Here is a 16,212-nt window from a genome sequence, read left to right as displayed (position 1 = left end):
GCCTGGGCCACATAGTGAGCAGTATCTCTACAAAAAAATAAAAATAAAAATTAAGCCAACTGTGGTAGCATGTGCTTGTAGTCCTAGTTATTCAGTTAGCTGGAGCAGGAGAATCACTTGAGCCCAGGACTCCAAGGCTGCAGAGAGCCGGGTTGGTACCACTGCACTCCAACTGGGGTGACAGAACAAGACCTTGTCTCTAAAAAAACCCACAAGCAAGCAAACAAACAAAAACCTACTAAATTAGAATATTCAACAAAGTAGTTGTTTTTCTCTCTGCCATTAAGTTCCGGCTTGTCCATTCTGGAAAGACAAGGACTCTTCCAATAACCATACTCTGCTTCCTCATATATGGCTAAATTTTCACTAAGAAAAAAATTCTAGATCTAATTAATGTAAATATCGAATAGCAAATCATAATCCATCTTCACAATCTATAAAATGTTTTAGACTACGATGAGAACACACTATTTTCTGGCCTTCAACATCAGCCAATTATCTGTTGGAAAAACTGAGACTAATAATTGCTCCAAAGTTGGCAAATTTGAAGCCAGAATCTTCTGACCTAAAGATAATGACAAATTTATTATAAATATTTTTTCTTTATATACATTTATTTATTCATAGAGTGGTATTATAGGAACATTTTTTCAAAACTGTTACATTATTTGTACCTATGAGAACAGAAGATTTATAAATTGATTTTTAAAAAGTTGAGATTTTCTTTAAAAGGCAAGGTATTACAATTTTAAGTTGAAATTCCTCCGGCAAAACATTTCCTATTGATGCATCATGATGATCATATATATTTATATTTATGGGGTAGATGTGATTTGAAAAATGCATACAATGTATACAATGTATAATTATGAAATCAGGGTAATTAGAATATCCATCACCTCAAACACGTATCATTTCCTTGTGTTGAGAACATTCTACTTCTTCTGTTCCAGCTATTTTGAAATATACAATCCATTGTTGATATCTATAGGTACCTTACTGTGCTATCAAACACCAGAAATTATTTCTTCTATCTAACTGTATTTTTGTACCATTAACCAATCTCTCCTCATTGCCCCCTTCCCAGGCTCTGGTAACCACCATTCTATTTGCTACTGCCATGAGATGAACTTTTTTAGACTAAGTAGGATTTTTTGAGTGAATATTATTTTGTTTATTTTTGTTTGTTTATGATACTTTTAAAGGTTCTTTTAAGGAACCACAGCCTGAAGAAAAGTAATTTGAAATAATGCCATGTCCTCAGTAGGTACTTGATAAATTCTCAGTGATGATGATTAATCTACATCATAACACAACCAAGACTCCAGCACCTCACACTGAATTTGGCTGAACTGTTGAAAGAAGAATGTCAAGTACACTTCTTTCCTGTTTTATTTTGTTATTTAACCTACTTAATTTACAGGCCTTTTAAGGAATAATAGCAAGCCTAACTTTTCAAATGTCCATATAGGGAAGCAGATTGTGCATGCGTGTGTGTGTGCATGTGTGCGTGTGTACTGTGGTGTGTGATCTACAGGACATACAAACAGATTCCCATGGCTAGGCATCCCTATGGTTTTGCAAGTGTGCGCACTCTTGTGATTGCTCACGTGAGTGTGTACGTTTGTAAGTCACAAAGAGAAGACTTATCAACACTCATGTGTGGTACACGTGGAGGAGTGAGCCAGATAATTCTTCAGGCAGTTTCCACTAGCTTGTCTACAGTCTTCTAGAGTTTTCAAGAGGGTATTATTGTTTTAAGATCAATGATTACATTTTGGCTCAAGAAGATCTGATCACAAAACAGGATCAAAATGGATGTACATCCTTTATAAAAATGTTTTGCAAAGCGTATTAAATTCACTTTCTTATTCTTTCCTCAAGTAGTCAAAACCCGCAAATGATTGAAGCCAGAAGATAAAATCTGAGTGCGTATTGGCCCCAGATGAAAATACTTAGTTTTGAAAATACTGACTTCATGCTGTGAACACAGCCACTGATAGAAGACCTAGGTCAGGCATGAGAGAAGGCAAATTAGAAGAAACATGGAGATTGACACTTAAAAATCCTTTTTTTTTTTTTTGAGGTGCAGTGTTGCCCTGTCACCCAGGCTGGAGTGCAATGGTGCGATCTCGGCTCACTACAACCTCTGCCTCCCGGGTTCAAGCTATTCTCCTGCCTCAGCCTCCTGAGTAGCTGGGATTACAGACATTCACTACCACGCCTGGCTAATTTTGTATTTTTAGTAGAGATGGGGTTTCACCATGTTGATCAGGCTGGTCTCGAATTCCCGACCTCAGGTGATCTTGCCTTGGTCTCTCAAAGTGCTGGGATTACAGGCGTGAGCCACCGCGCCTGGCCGACACTTGAAAATCTTAAATGTCAGTTATGTCCACTCTTCCTCACCTCCACTCACAAAACATTTTTCCTTCCAAAAAATTGTACTTTAATATTGTTGAGGCCTGAACAGTATTGCATCAAGGAAATGGATTTTTTCCCAAATGTGATTGGAGGCCTAAAGTCCAGATGCAGATGGAGACAACGTCATGGAGGACAATTTCTTGATGCTATTGGAAAGAAAAGCAACTAATTTAAAAGTATTTTTAATCTTATTATCTATGCCAAAATGTCAAGTTTTATCAAATGATAAATGTCGCTTCTTCAAATCCATGATCTTGAGTTGTTACTGTTTTATCAAAGATTTCCAGTCTGACCTAGATTAGTGATATGAGTTAATTATTTCACAGTACGATTTGACAAGTACCTCTATGTCTTATTGCTTAAGAAAAATAAAACTTGTTTAAATATCTCTTTTATTAGAATGAAAATATTAATGATGGCAGTAATTCATGCAGAGTATGAATGTTTTATTGATTAGTAACAGGTTCTTTAAAGTACAAACCTTTCCTTTTAGGTTGAAAGTATTGACCAATTTTTAAAATATATAAAACCTAGTACTTACTTTTCATTTTATTATTTATTGCTTTTTATAAATTACCATTCCTGAGTTAATAGTTTATATATCAATGTGTTATTTAGTTTCTAGCTACAATATCTGGAATTTCCGAAAGAGACAGTGAATTAAACTTATTATGGAAGATAGAATTTGGAGTTCCTAATGTCTCCAAATTTGAATACAATTTAAAATATGCCTCTTGATTGTACTTAAGTTTTAGAACTCTGGCTAATGAGTAAGAAAGCAGGGAAGAAAGAAGTTAAGTACTAAAAAATTTTGTTGCTTAGGACTTCAAAATAAGTAAATTCTTGAGTTTACACACTGAAATTTAGGATAAATGTTAGTTAGGTCGTTCTCTTTTTTGTCCTATTGTTTGTGCTTGAAATAGAACAAGTTATTTTTATCATTTTGTAATTAAATGCTATGATATTTTTGGTATTTTAAAACCTTAAATTTGATACTCCAGAGACAGAAGGATTTTGGAAAACAGTGAGAATAAATAAGAAAAGACTCATTTCAAATCTTTACTTTGAAAATAAAGAAATTTTAGGAGCATTCAATTTCACATGATTATGTTTTGAGTAGCCTCTGGGAAGGACCAATAATTACAATGATGTATCTTAGAAGTCTCTCTATATATTTTGAAATTTTTGCCTGTTGGTATGTTGTGTTAATTCCAAACCTTTTTTTTTTTTTTTTCTGAAACGGAGTCTCCCACTATCGCCCAGTCTGGAGTCCAATGGCACGATCCTGGCTCACTGCAACCTCCGCCTCCAGAGTTCAAACAATTCTCCTGCCTCAGCCACCAAACTTTGGTGCACAAGACTAGATTGAACTCTGGCAAGCCATTCTTCTGTAACGTTGTATCTGAAGATGTGTCTCCTGAAATCAGTGTCTTTGGAAGCTTTCAGGGATACAAGTTCGCTTATACATTTGTCCATGTTGCCTCAGAAACACTGTTCCATAAGGTTGCCTGAGGTGTTTTCCTCCCAAGAATATGTATTATCTTTGATTCTGATTCAAAATAATGCATTTACTAAAGTCCTGACTTAGCTGTAATATTCCTAAAACATTTTTGCTGAGATAAAAAATTTTTTGTCTTGTAATATTTCTAAAATGTTTTTGCTGAGAGAAAAATATTAAATATTTTTATTATTAAATAGGACATAGCCTTTTTTCCAAATTAACAACAACAACAAAAAGCAACCTAGGCTATGGTGTCTGTCAGAGAGGCATGGAGCTGTGCTCCTGTCTCCTGGAAGGCCTGGGTAGAATTTCCTTAGCTGCTATAAATATTTCAGAGATCCTGGGAGCTAAAATATCTTCACGTTAGATGGGACTGATGATTGCTTTTAGCCAGGTTAAAACGATACACACTTAATTATAGTCCTTGTCTTCATCATAAAGATAACACCAAAAACCAGGAATGATAATAGTAATAATAAAATATCAACTACTATTTATTGAGTACTTAGATACTGCTAAATCTCATTTAATCTATGTAACAGCATTATGCGGTAGGCACCAAAGTTTTCCCATTTTGTAGATAGGAGAGCTAATATTCATAGTGGTTGAGTAATAGCCCTCATCATATAGCTAAAAACAGTTGAATCATGAGCAAATGTTGTCCATTGTTAAGCCTGCACTCCTCACCACCTGTTCTTTGCCATCTAAAGGTTTTAGTTTAGTCCAAAATTACTCAGAACAAGTATCTGGGTAAGTGAGAGGAGATACACTGCGAGTTTTCAGTGTCTCCTCCGATTGTGCATGAGAGCATGGGAGCAGGGTTTTTTTCCTAAATATAACTTAAAGTAGAGCTTTCGAAGAGCAGGAAGGAAGAAATTACCATTTGCAATGAAGCTGTTACAATACGACCACCTTAAAACTGATTTTCTGATGTCGTGTGTGTGTGTGTGTCTGTGTATATGAGTGTGTGTGAGTATGTGAGCGTGTGTGTGTGTGTGTGTGTGTAGGATACTCAATGAACAATCAACCTCAGAAATTTGGCTCTGATCCATCCTGGGCTGCCAATAGAGACCTGGCCGGAAAATGAACTCCATTAATTAGAGTACAGAGTCAAACATGGTTTTATTCACTGGGCCAGACACAAGTCAGAAAACAGGCTTGCTGCTTTTCACATTAAAGAAAAAGGATGCACAGAATTTACATTATTAGGAAATTTTTTAAATTTGATTGAGAAATGTTCCAAAAATGTCTATTTAGGAAGGAAAGTATTTTTCCAGCAATGTGTGTGTAAAATTAATTAAAATATAATACAAATAAATCTTTCTATTTTAATTAGCTGGAATCCAGTGTAAATTTTCTAAAAGGCAATAATGGGAGACAGAAGGGCTTGCATGCTAGGAAGAGGATACAATGGGGTGTCAACAAAAGAACGCAGCGTTCTGAATAGGACTTAAGATTGAAGTGAGGGAGTCAAGTGCTTCTCTGGCATTCAGGAGCAGGAACCGGGCTCGATGAAGGCCTGAAAATACTAAATGTGAATATTCACCCCAAACTAATTTTAAACATATTCATCAAATATTTTATGTTTCCAAAAATAAAACATTTTGATTTTTTTTGAAATAGCAAATATCAAATTTTAAAAATGGTACCCGTGCTTTGCTGTCACTCCTGGCATAGCACAGTTTACTTATTGGGTAATCCTGGATACCGCAGCACTAGGAAAGGGAACTCGGAGGTGCAGAAGGTGCTGGAGGCCAGCATGCATGCTGTGAGTGGCACAGACATCATGCTAATGAGAGTGGAGCTTTCCCATAATAGAGGGGTATTGCTTCTGGGGGAAAAGTGAACTAATTGGTTCTGAGTTGAATGGTTCTAACAGAGAAGGTGTTTAGTCTTGGTTTGTGGTGAGGCACATGGTACGTGAGATGTGGAAGACTGTATTTCTTTGTTTAAGTAGTTCTGAGAATGATATCAGGAAGTTAAACCATGATCCAAAAGGTATATTGTGAATTCCTCTATCCCATCAATAATAACTTTCATTCTTTCTTCCAAATTTCTTGTGGCTCTTATTTTCCAACTTTATTTGTTTAGAGGAGGTTTAGTAAGCCTAAATCAAGGCATTTGAACACACACACACACACACAATTTCACTCACTATCACTCACACTTGAAAAAATACAGAGGAGAAAACCTATTAGATTAGTTTTTATAGCATTTTCAATATGGATATTGTTACCATTATTGATTTTTCACTATAAACCTTTACAGAAATAGAAAGAGAGGTTTGAATTTTATAGGAGTCTTGATCCAGTGGTCACACATGATATTATGAGTTTAGTTTCTCTTAGAATGGTAACTAACCAGAAATGTAATCTACAAAATTGTCAATAAAATATTTAACATTACATGTTCTCCTGTAGTGAGAGGTCAGACACCCTTTTTCTGTCCTTCAGACAATTGAGTTTAGAATAAAAACAGTCAAGACAGCAAAAATGTCACTTTCTATGAGGGCATTTATTCTTCCTTGACAGTGATGGAAGTGTATTCAGAGATCTAGGGTGCCCTTGTGTGACATTAACCTGCTGATGATCCATTCCATTCACCTAAGCTGAATTAATAGTCAGAAAAAAAAAAATCTCAGGTAAATATTAGCAGAGGAGGCTTTCTTATTCTTTTTATTTTTTATTTTTTTGGTGGGGAGTAGAGATGGGGAGGAGCCAACATTTTGTGAAATATTCATTTAACAGAGAAACTACATAAATAGGATCTGAATCTGTTTTTAGTGCTTCTTGCTCACGATTTTACAAAGAATGAGCAACAGGCCAATATAAGCCCGTGTATTTAGAATCTGTTTCATTTGGAGAGGGAGGTAAGCTATGACATCAGGTTACCAGGTACTTTACCCGCTTTACATTTACTTGTATTTGTCCCTCCTGGCAGTTGCTTACACTGATTAGGTGCATGAATTCAAGGGCAAAATATCTTAGTCGCAAAGAAAATCACCTTAGTGTTCAATGACTATGGGATCGTTCAGAAAAATAACCTAAGGATTTATGCAGCACCAAGTTAACTGGATGTTTGGCATTGATATTTTAATACTAGATACAATTGAATTTTCTTAAAGATTGAAGAATACTTCTCCAACCTACATTTACTAGGTAACAATTTCATGAGTCTTTTGAATTATGTTTTTCTCCATATAGAAAAAGAAATGAATATCAGTTTTTAGATTAGACAGGCAAGAGAAAAGAGAGCTTATACTTGAACATACCCTGTGTGGACCAGGAATTCCACAAGATGCTTCCCATAATTTATTTGATTTAGTTCTCAGAAAAGCAACGTGTAAGCATTATAATCTCACTTTATGGTTAAATAAACCAAGAGTTACAGAGAAGGTTATTTGTGCAGTCACAGTGTTTTAAATTCAAACGGCTTCTGTTAGAATTTATTATGATGGATTTTAAAAGTTCTACCTATCATGTAGTATTGTACAACCCCACAGAAACAAGCATTTGCTGCCCACAGGTCACATGAGACACTATAGTTATGATTCAAAGTACAAGCATTCAGTATGTGAATGAAGTTTTTCTGCATTCTAATCCTAGATGTGAGCTCACCATGATTGAGTGTCTTTGGTTATATGGGAATTTAAATAATACTAATTTGATGTCATTGTTATTGCTGTATTTTATAATATTGTTAGACATATAAGCAGAACTGAAATGTAATACTATTTTTTTTTGTCATTGCTCAGTTCTCCATTGACTCTATCATGTAAATTAAACTTTAGATTCCTCTAAGATTTTTTTTCTTGGCTAATACTTCTTGTGATTTTTTCTCTCTTTTTCGAGGCAGTGTAATTATACCTACTTTTGAATATACTGTTATGCCAGCTCCTTCTAGAAACTAGTCTCACATGGTCAATAATTTCACACCGAAGTAACCCAAGAAAATGTTTGATAATACACAAATTTACTAATAAACCATATGGTTTTCTCACTAAGGGTGATTCTATCACCAATGATTGAAATAGCTGCTTTTTCCGTCTGCCACAACATTCTGGATTTTTTGTTGCTTCTCTTGTCTTCGTTCTTCAGTGATTTCGGCCTCCCTCTCTTCTCCCTTGCGTCTCTTCTCCTCCTTCACCTCTCTCTCTCTCTCTTTCTCTCTCTCTCTCTCTCTCTCATATGATCTCTGTGCCCCCACCCCCTTGAGTAATCCTACCTCTATCTGTATTTCTCCCCCTTTCTTCCCTTCCTCCAGTAAGGTAGTTTTTTACAACCCTGGCTCTTTCCAATTAACACCTACAATGGGCTGGCCACCATCCTAGACCTTAAGCACACAAAATATTGACTCAGTTCATGTTTCCCTTGTTTCTTATTCTTTTGAACTTCCTTTCTTCTTGAATCCTGAGGTAAAGACTCCAAGAGAGCTCCCTCAATTTCCTCCAGACAGAAATAATCCTTCTGTATTTCTGCTGAAAGAGTATATTAATTATCATATTTTGCTACAATGAAATAATGTTAGCTGGAGTTGGAGGTGGTATGATGTGTGCCCCATCATGGAGATTAGCACAGGATTAGAATTTTGTGGTAGAAAATTTACAAATGGGATACGTTAAATGTGGATAAGCAAAAGGTGACTACATCCCATAGCTACTCAGACTGCCTGTCACTTACTCTGGAGAGCAATATGGAAACATGGAAGATGTGGGAACATGTTAGTTTCAGCATCCAGAGACCCTGGTCCCGGTCTTGCTTCTGTTTCTTGTTAGCTACATAGCACCGAGGAATGGATTTCATCCTTTTGAATCTAAATTTCTGTACTTCTGTATTCTGAACATCTGTAAAATTGATGAACTGTCTAATAATTAGACAACTCCTAACATCCTTTCCCTTTATAAATGCTAGGATGTGAGAAACTTTAAATGCCTCGAGGGAGTAAATCTTGGTAGTTTATCCACTCCTGTATTATAAACTACCCTGTCTCCAAATGCCAGCAAGCTTTAAGTATACCTGATTTAGTAAAGTTATTTTCTCTTAGTCTTACTTGCTGTCTGGCTGTGGTAGGTAAGGTTTTTGTTTTGCTTGGGCCTTGTTCCTGTTGCCTCACACTGTGTCTTGAAAACAATACAGTAGTTTGAATGAAGTGAGATGAGGATAAATATTGTCCTCACAGCAATGGTAGCCAAAGTTCAGCAAGTAGAGAGTGGGATAATGGCCCATTTCCTCTTGTGTATAAGCATGGGTGGTAGCCAAAGGTGCTCTGTTGAATTTTGCTTCCTGTATACACTATGTATCATTGTGTGTGCTGCTCGGGCCAAACTTTAGAGACTATGCCAAGTGGAATTTCACACCAGGTTTGGAGGAAGGGAAAGACAACAAAATGAACTTACTTCCCCTCTCTTCACCCTATTCCCACCATTTACCAAACAAGAGGGAAGACTCATGTATAACAAACATTTTCAATGGAATACAACTCTAATTGGCCAAAAGGATGAATCAAATAACAATTTGTTGTTTTTGCCTTGTGTTCCAGCAAGAATTCCAGGCGGTCGTAATCAACGTGATCATGACTGAGGGAACAGGCTTTCCTGCCCTCTACTGACAGAAACACTCATTATGACTAATTTCCCAGCTTCCAGTTATCTCGTGATCTAATAACACACCTGTAAATGGGGCCTTGTGTACTTCCAGATTTAGTACGGATTCCCAGATAATGCTGAGGATGTATGAGATGAAAAACAAAAACAAAAACAAAAACAAAAAAACCCCACACACCTCATCAGTTAAGTGGAAAGGGGATTTGGAAGGAACTAAGCATAACTACAGAATCATGTCAGGAAGAGTCAGTGTAGGAAAAAGACAGAGGATAGCCAGCAAAGGAAAAGAACCTCCAGACAGCTGCAGAGGTTGAGAATCACTGTTTAAAAGAGAGCTTTGGCAAAAATCAAATCAGTGAGTAGGTGAATTGGAGAGCAACCGAAAATGTGAGGTGGATGGTTTATGCTCTGTGCCTCAGAGTTCCCATCTTAAAACGGTGTCCACATAAAAGGGTTGCTTTGGAGGTTGATGGAGGTAACACAAAACATTTAGCTTTGTATATATTAAGTGGTGCAAAAATAGAAATTATTGTTATGAATATAATGATAGTAAAGAATGGGTGATTATTTCATGAACAACTTAAGAAAAAGCATCATTCTTTTGGCCTAGAAAAGGGAGAGAATGTGGAAAATAAAAGAGTGTAATCATCTTAAACTCCAGAAAGAAGAATGGAGGTAAATCGTAGGGTGAGAAAATAAAATATAAAAGACTTCAGAAATATAATGATGTATAATTTTGTTTTATTTTGACACAGAGAAGTAAATTAAAAAGGGGAATTAGAAGCAAATCTAACAATCCAAGGGTTTTACAATGAGAATTTTAAATTTCATTTAAAAAAAGTCTTAGGCAGGAGTCAGAGCAACTAAAAAAATAATAAATATGGAGGCAAAGGCCAAACAAAGGAGAACAGGGAAATCCTGGAAACTTCTATTAGCCTGCGTAACTTCCTTCCCAATTATACTCATGGAAGATATATTAGTAGAACAATTTGTAAACAGCTTGATATATTCCAAATCTGACCAATCACGGCTAGCATTTTTTTAAGCCAGGTCATCATTGTCCTTACCAGGGATACTGGTATCTCTATGTGAGAAATTTCCAATGACTGTGGAGATAGAATTCTCTGGCAGAATCAGTTGGCTGCTTTCCATGGTAGTATATCCTCTCCAGACTGAGTAAAGGCATTGTCTCATTTAAATGAGCTGAAAGTGTGTTTCATTATGAGATGGAGCTCTAGTGTGCAGTAAATAAAATAATTTATTAAATGAGTCTTTGACTTTCATGAGAGTTTTAGATGTCCAGTGAAAAAAGGGCAAGAAATATATATACACAAAAAAAGCTTATGAATAGAAACATCTTAGGACACTCTGTGAGTGTACCCCACAGACATATAAACGTACCACAATATGTATCTGTTTCTCACAATGGAGGGGCATTGTTATTATAATTGTTGTTGCTGCTGTTAAGAAAGAAAAATGGGCTGGGCGTGGTGGCTCATTCCTGTAATCCCAGCACTTTGTAAGGCAGAGGCAGGCAGATCACGAGGTCAAGAGATGGAGATCATCCTGGCCAACACAGTGAAACCCCATCTTTACTAAATATACAAAAATTAGCCGGGCATGGTGGTGCGCAAGTGTAGTCCCAGCTATTTGGGAGACTGAGGCAGGAGAATCCCTTGAACCCAGGAGGCGGAGGTTACAGTGAGCTGAGATCACACCATTGTACTCCAGCCTGGCAACAGAGCAAGACTCTGTCTCAAAAACAACAACAACAACAACAACAACAACAAAAAAGGAAAAATAAAGAAAAATGAAAAGTTGGAGAGATGGATAAGCATAAATTGTGGAAATGCAGACATTGGAAATTTGTGCTGTCCCATATCTGCAGCTATAAATAATGATGAGAAATGAATGGATAATGAAATTCAGTTAAATTTTGTGTTTAGAGGGCAACTTGAAGATGAGACTGAATATGAAAGTGAGCCATAGTTCAGATCTGTATGAAGTCATAGTATGCTTAAAAATCCTGGATATCATCTAGAATGTAATTTTTGTAACTATGTAAGTTTTTAAATAGATCTAGTTACTGAATTTTCAGATATTGATATGTTTAGTTCATGCCTCACTAGATCCTTGGTTCTTTCATAACTGGGATTCCTCAATTTGAGAAAAACTGTTGTTTTACTATGTGGAAATTGTCCTTTATTCCTAATAAAAATGCTGCAATATATGTCTTTTTATATTCCATTGGTGTATAATAAGTTGAAAAAGACTGTCTTGGATTCTCCATGCAATTAATTTTTATAGGAAAGAGTATCCATAGTATAAGAAAAGAGATACTTTTCACGTAAGGAATGATAGGAAAATGTTACTTGTACATACACAAAACTTACTTGACTAGATAAAAGGGTTAGCATATAAAATATTATCCATGCAATCCTGAATATGTTTAAATCCCTAGCAAAGTTTTCTCTTATTAACATACTCGTTGTCATTCTTTGTATTTACAAAAGAGAGTATGTTAAATCTAAATGTTTATGCCTGTCACAGACTCCAACTGGAAAACCTGACCTGAGCTGTACGGAGGTCTTGATTGTATTTCATGAGGCATTAAGACAGTTTGGTGAATCAGGCAAACACATTCAGGAGAGAAAAGCTGTACCCGGAAAGTCGTCTTTCCTCCGTATTCCCTGACACATTATGTCCATTCCCCACAAAAGAAAATTTAGAACTTATAGAAACTTAAAATACTTTGAAGAATACTTTAAAGCTCACAACTGCTCTACTTGAAAAAATATTCCACAGTAGCCTGAGTTTCCTGCTCTGGTATTGTAAACAAAACATAATTCTGGCTGGGCGCCGTGGCTCACACCTGTAATCCCAGCACTTTGGGAGGCCGAGGCGGGTGGGTAACCTGATGTCAGGAGTTCAAGACCAGCCTGGCCAATATGGCGAAACCCGTCTCTACCCAAAATACAAAAAATAGGCGGGCGTGATGGCAGGCGACTGTAATTCCAGCTGCTCAAGCAGGAGAATCGCTTGAACCCAGGAGGCAGAGGTTGCAGTGAGCCAAGACCGTGTCATTGCACTCCAGCCTGGGAAAGAGCGAAACACTGTCTCAAAATAAGTAAGTAAATAAACAAAACATATTTCTAACAAGTATTTGCTGCTAGTTTTTTGTTTGTTTGTTTGCATTAGAATAGTTTTCTAGTATGCACAGAATTCAAATGAATGAGTGGTCTACATGTTAGCAAACCAGCAGACTGGAGATTGGCATATGTAACTAAAGATTAATTATTTGAAATGGAACATAATGAAAAGATAAACGAGACTTGAAAAAAAGAAGGTATATTGTCTAAACTGTCAATGATGGGTAAAAACAACCAGAGTGAAGGACTTAATGATAGGTAATGAAAAATAAGGGAATAATTAGGTGCTGTCAGAGGGATGAGAACAGCCTAATTGTATTTAAATCTGCCTAAAAAGGCAAGCAGCACTTTAATTAAATGTATAAATAATACTAAATTAACAGATATTACAAACTCCAAAGGTTCCTAGCTTGTTTTACCCTCCAACTAATTTTGTAGGCAGATTAAAAAGACTGTTTTAATAATTCCTACCTGACTAATCTAACTTCTAAAATCTGAAAAACATTCTATTCTCACATTCTCAATTCTGTACATTTCCTCTGCTATATCTCTAATAGATCTTAGGGATTTATCCCAAATTATGTTGAAACAGCCACATGGGGAGACTTCTGGTAAGCATCGTGGAAAAGCAAACACAAAGCTGAGACAACAGAAGCTACAAAAACTACATCTAAATGTAAGCCAAATACAGATAGAAATTTTGATTCATTCAGAGACAGGCAAATTAAACTTGAATGTAGGCTATAATCTAAACAATGTGTAAACATCTGGATAGTAAAGGAGCTTTAACCAGTGGTCTATTAACCTAAGCTTAAAGACACATAAGACCTTAAGGATCTAGTCAATATTAGCTACAACACAAAGACACTCAGTTAATGCAGATCACCCTGAAGACTTCTCAGGCAGGCTAATGATGTGTTTAGATAGGTGCACCTGGATGTTTATTCCCAGACTCAGCTGTACCTCATTACCAAATGCCAGAAGAAACTGTCATTGGAGAAGTTTGCAATTATATCCCTCATTTCACAAAAAATTTTCCATTAGAAACTCAATTTTTTCCCAAACCTAGAAGCTCATTATTACACACAACATCACAGGAAAGTCAAGGTGAACTCACTCAGAAGGATTCCTAATACATTTTAAATAGCCTATGTGGTCGTGTCATGTTGGCCAAAATCCGGTGATGCTGACTCTATGAAATCAATATATTTAGTAGAGAATTTGAATCCCAAACAAACATTGAAATAAATACTTTCTTCAAAATGGAGAAACGTCATTATTTACCCAACATTCACAACAAATAGTGTTTTGATTATTGCTCATATTTTTGCTTCCTGAAGGAAAGCTTTGCAACTAGAAAAAAAAATGTTAGGTCAAAGCTCAATTATCTAAATACCTTCATGATTCTAACTTGTTTACCGTTCTCTAAGTCATTTCCAGGCTTAACGAATAATAGTAGCTTGTAGCTTTTCATCGTCTCATCTTTGGACTTGTGGGAAAATTATTAGACAATGAAATAAATAATATCCCACCAAAACTTACAAACTTTAATATAAACAGCCTTTACCAAGAAAAAAATATAGAAAGATTTTTTTTAATTGTCTGCAGATCTGGTCATTGTTGACTCTGGGAAACAGTTGACTTCGGCCTCTAACTAAAGGCAGCTTCACTCAAAGTCTCATTTGTTCACACTGCCCCTATTTCCTAGGAATTCCTCAATCTCTCAGCATCTTTTTTGATCATTGTACCATCTACACATTAAGCTAAACTTGTTCCTTGTTTCTCTAAGTCTCTTCTGCCAACTTTTCCAGGAGATAAGTAGTTAATTCAGTAAGCAAATTTGGCTGGGTGTGATGGCTCACATCTGTGATCCCAGCACTTCCAGAGGCCAAGGCAGGAGAATCACTTGATGCTGGAAGTTTGAGACCAGTCTGGACAATAGTGAGACTTCTGTCTCCACAAAAAAATATTAAAAATTAGCTGAGTGTAGTGGCATGTGCACCTGTAGTCCCAGCTACTCAGGAGGCTGAGACAGGAGGATCACTTCAGCCCAGTAGTTTGAAGCTGCAGTGAGCTATGATCGAGCCACTGCACTCCAGCCTGGGTGACACAGACCCTGTCTCAAATAAATAAATATATAAATAAATAAACAAAAGGTGAATATTTATTAAGCAGATACACTTGCATATAAATAGTAGCTTTATATGATGAACTACGTTTTAACCCTAAATAAGGAAGGTACAAGGCAGTCAGGACTCTGATTTGTCCGTATTTTCCTAATTTTAACATCTAGTCTAATATATTAAGGGTCAGCATTCTTTGAAATGAGTTCCAGTAACATATTTTAAAGCAAAATATCATTGAAATATAATGGAGGTAAGCTTCATTCCTACTACCTGCACTAGTAGAATCACTACCAGGTACTCAGAGGGATTTCACATGATAGACGCTTATGCAGGGAATTATTTCACTGGATCTATTTTCAAGAATCTTCCTTGTTCAAGAGTTAAATCACTATTGCTTTTGTAACATGTGACAGATTTGTTCTCTTCCCTCTCCCTCCCTCTCTCTCTCTGCCAGCATTGGCACCCTGGTTATTCTCATGCTGCTTTACATAATTGGTCTCTGAATAGATGAAGCTGCCACCTGTTCACAAATATAACAAATCACTGTCCTTTGAGAGTATGGTTTTACTGAATTGCGATGGGATAGTGGGCCTGGACAGCACATTCACATCTGTATAAACATATATTCACCCTTCACTCAGTCTGGTCATTTCTCATAATAGTGTAAGTATTATATTTAAATGATAACAATGTAATTATTATCTTGATCTTATTTTGATTTTAAGTAATTCTTCCATTTTACCCTTTTCACTTTTTTTCTTTAGCTACTTTACCTCGCTTCCACCGAGAATATGCTATGTCCATATTATCCAATCAAAAGCAAAGTTAGCTCTCCCCAAAGACATTCCCCCAATACAGGATAAAATAATCAGGATATCACATTTCTGGATCTCCATTCTTCGTCTTGCCTAGTTCTAAGAATACAGAGTTAGCAAAATAATAATTTTATTCATTTTTAATACATTGAAGTCATCTAAAGGTTTTTGAACAATGGGGAAATCAGCATTAGTACACAGCTGGAAAGGCATTGTGTCTTCCCATTGTAAAGTGTTTTAAAAGATTTAAAAGGATTAACTGTCATTATATTATACAGCAAGATTAACTGGCTAAAGATAATCTCATTGCTGCAGCGTATTTCTAACCACATCCAAGGTGGTAGGCACTGTCATCTGTAAAAGAAATAATGAGTTAATGGGTACAGCACACCAACATGGGGCATGTATACATACGTAACAAACTTGCAGGTTGTGCACATGTACCCTAGAACTTAAAGTATAATGATAAAAAAAGAAAGCCTGAAGAAAATTTACAAAGTCTTCTCAGTTGAAGTCTTGGTGACATGTAACTTCTACTTGAAAAAAGTCATTTAAGAGCTAAATCAGACCCCACTATAGCAAGAACATTACCCTGTTT

Source organism: Chlorocebus sabaeus, chromosome 7 (genome assembly GCF_047675955.1).
Source record: "Chlorocebus sabaeus isolate Y175 chromosome 7, mChlSab1.0.hap1, whole genome shotgun sequence".
NCBI lineage: Eukaryota > Metazoa > Chordata > Mammalia > Primates > Cercopithecidae > Chlorocebus > Chlorocebus sabaeus.
The sequence above is the reverse complement of the archived record's forward strand: the minus strand, read 5'-3'. Positions refer to the sequence as shown.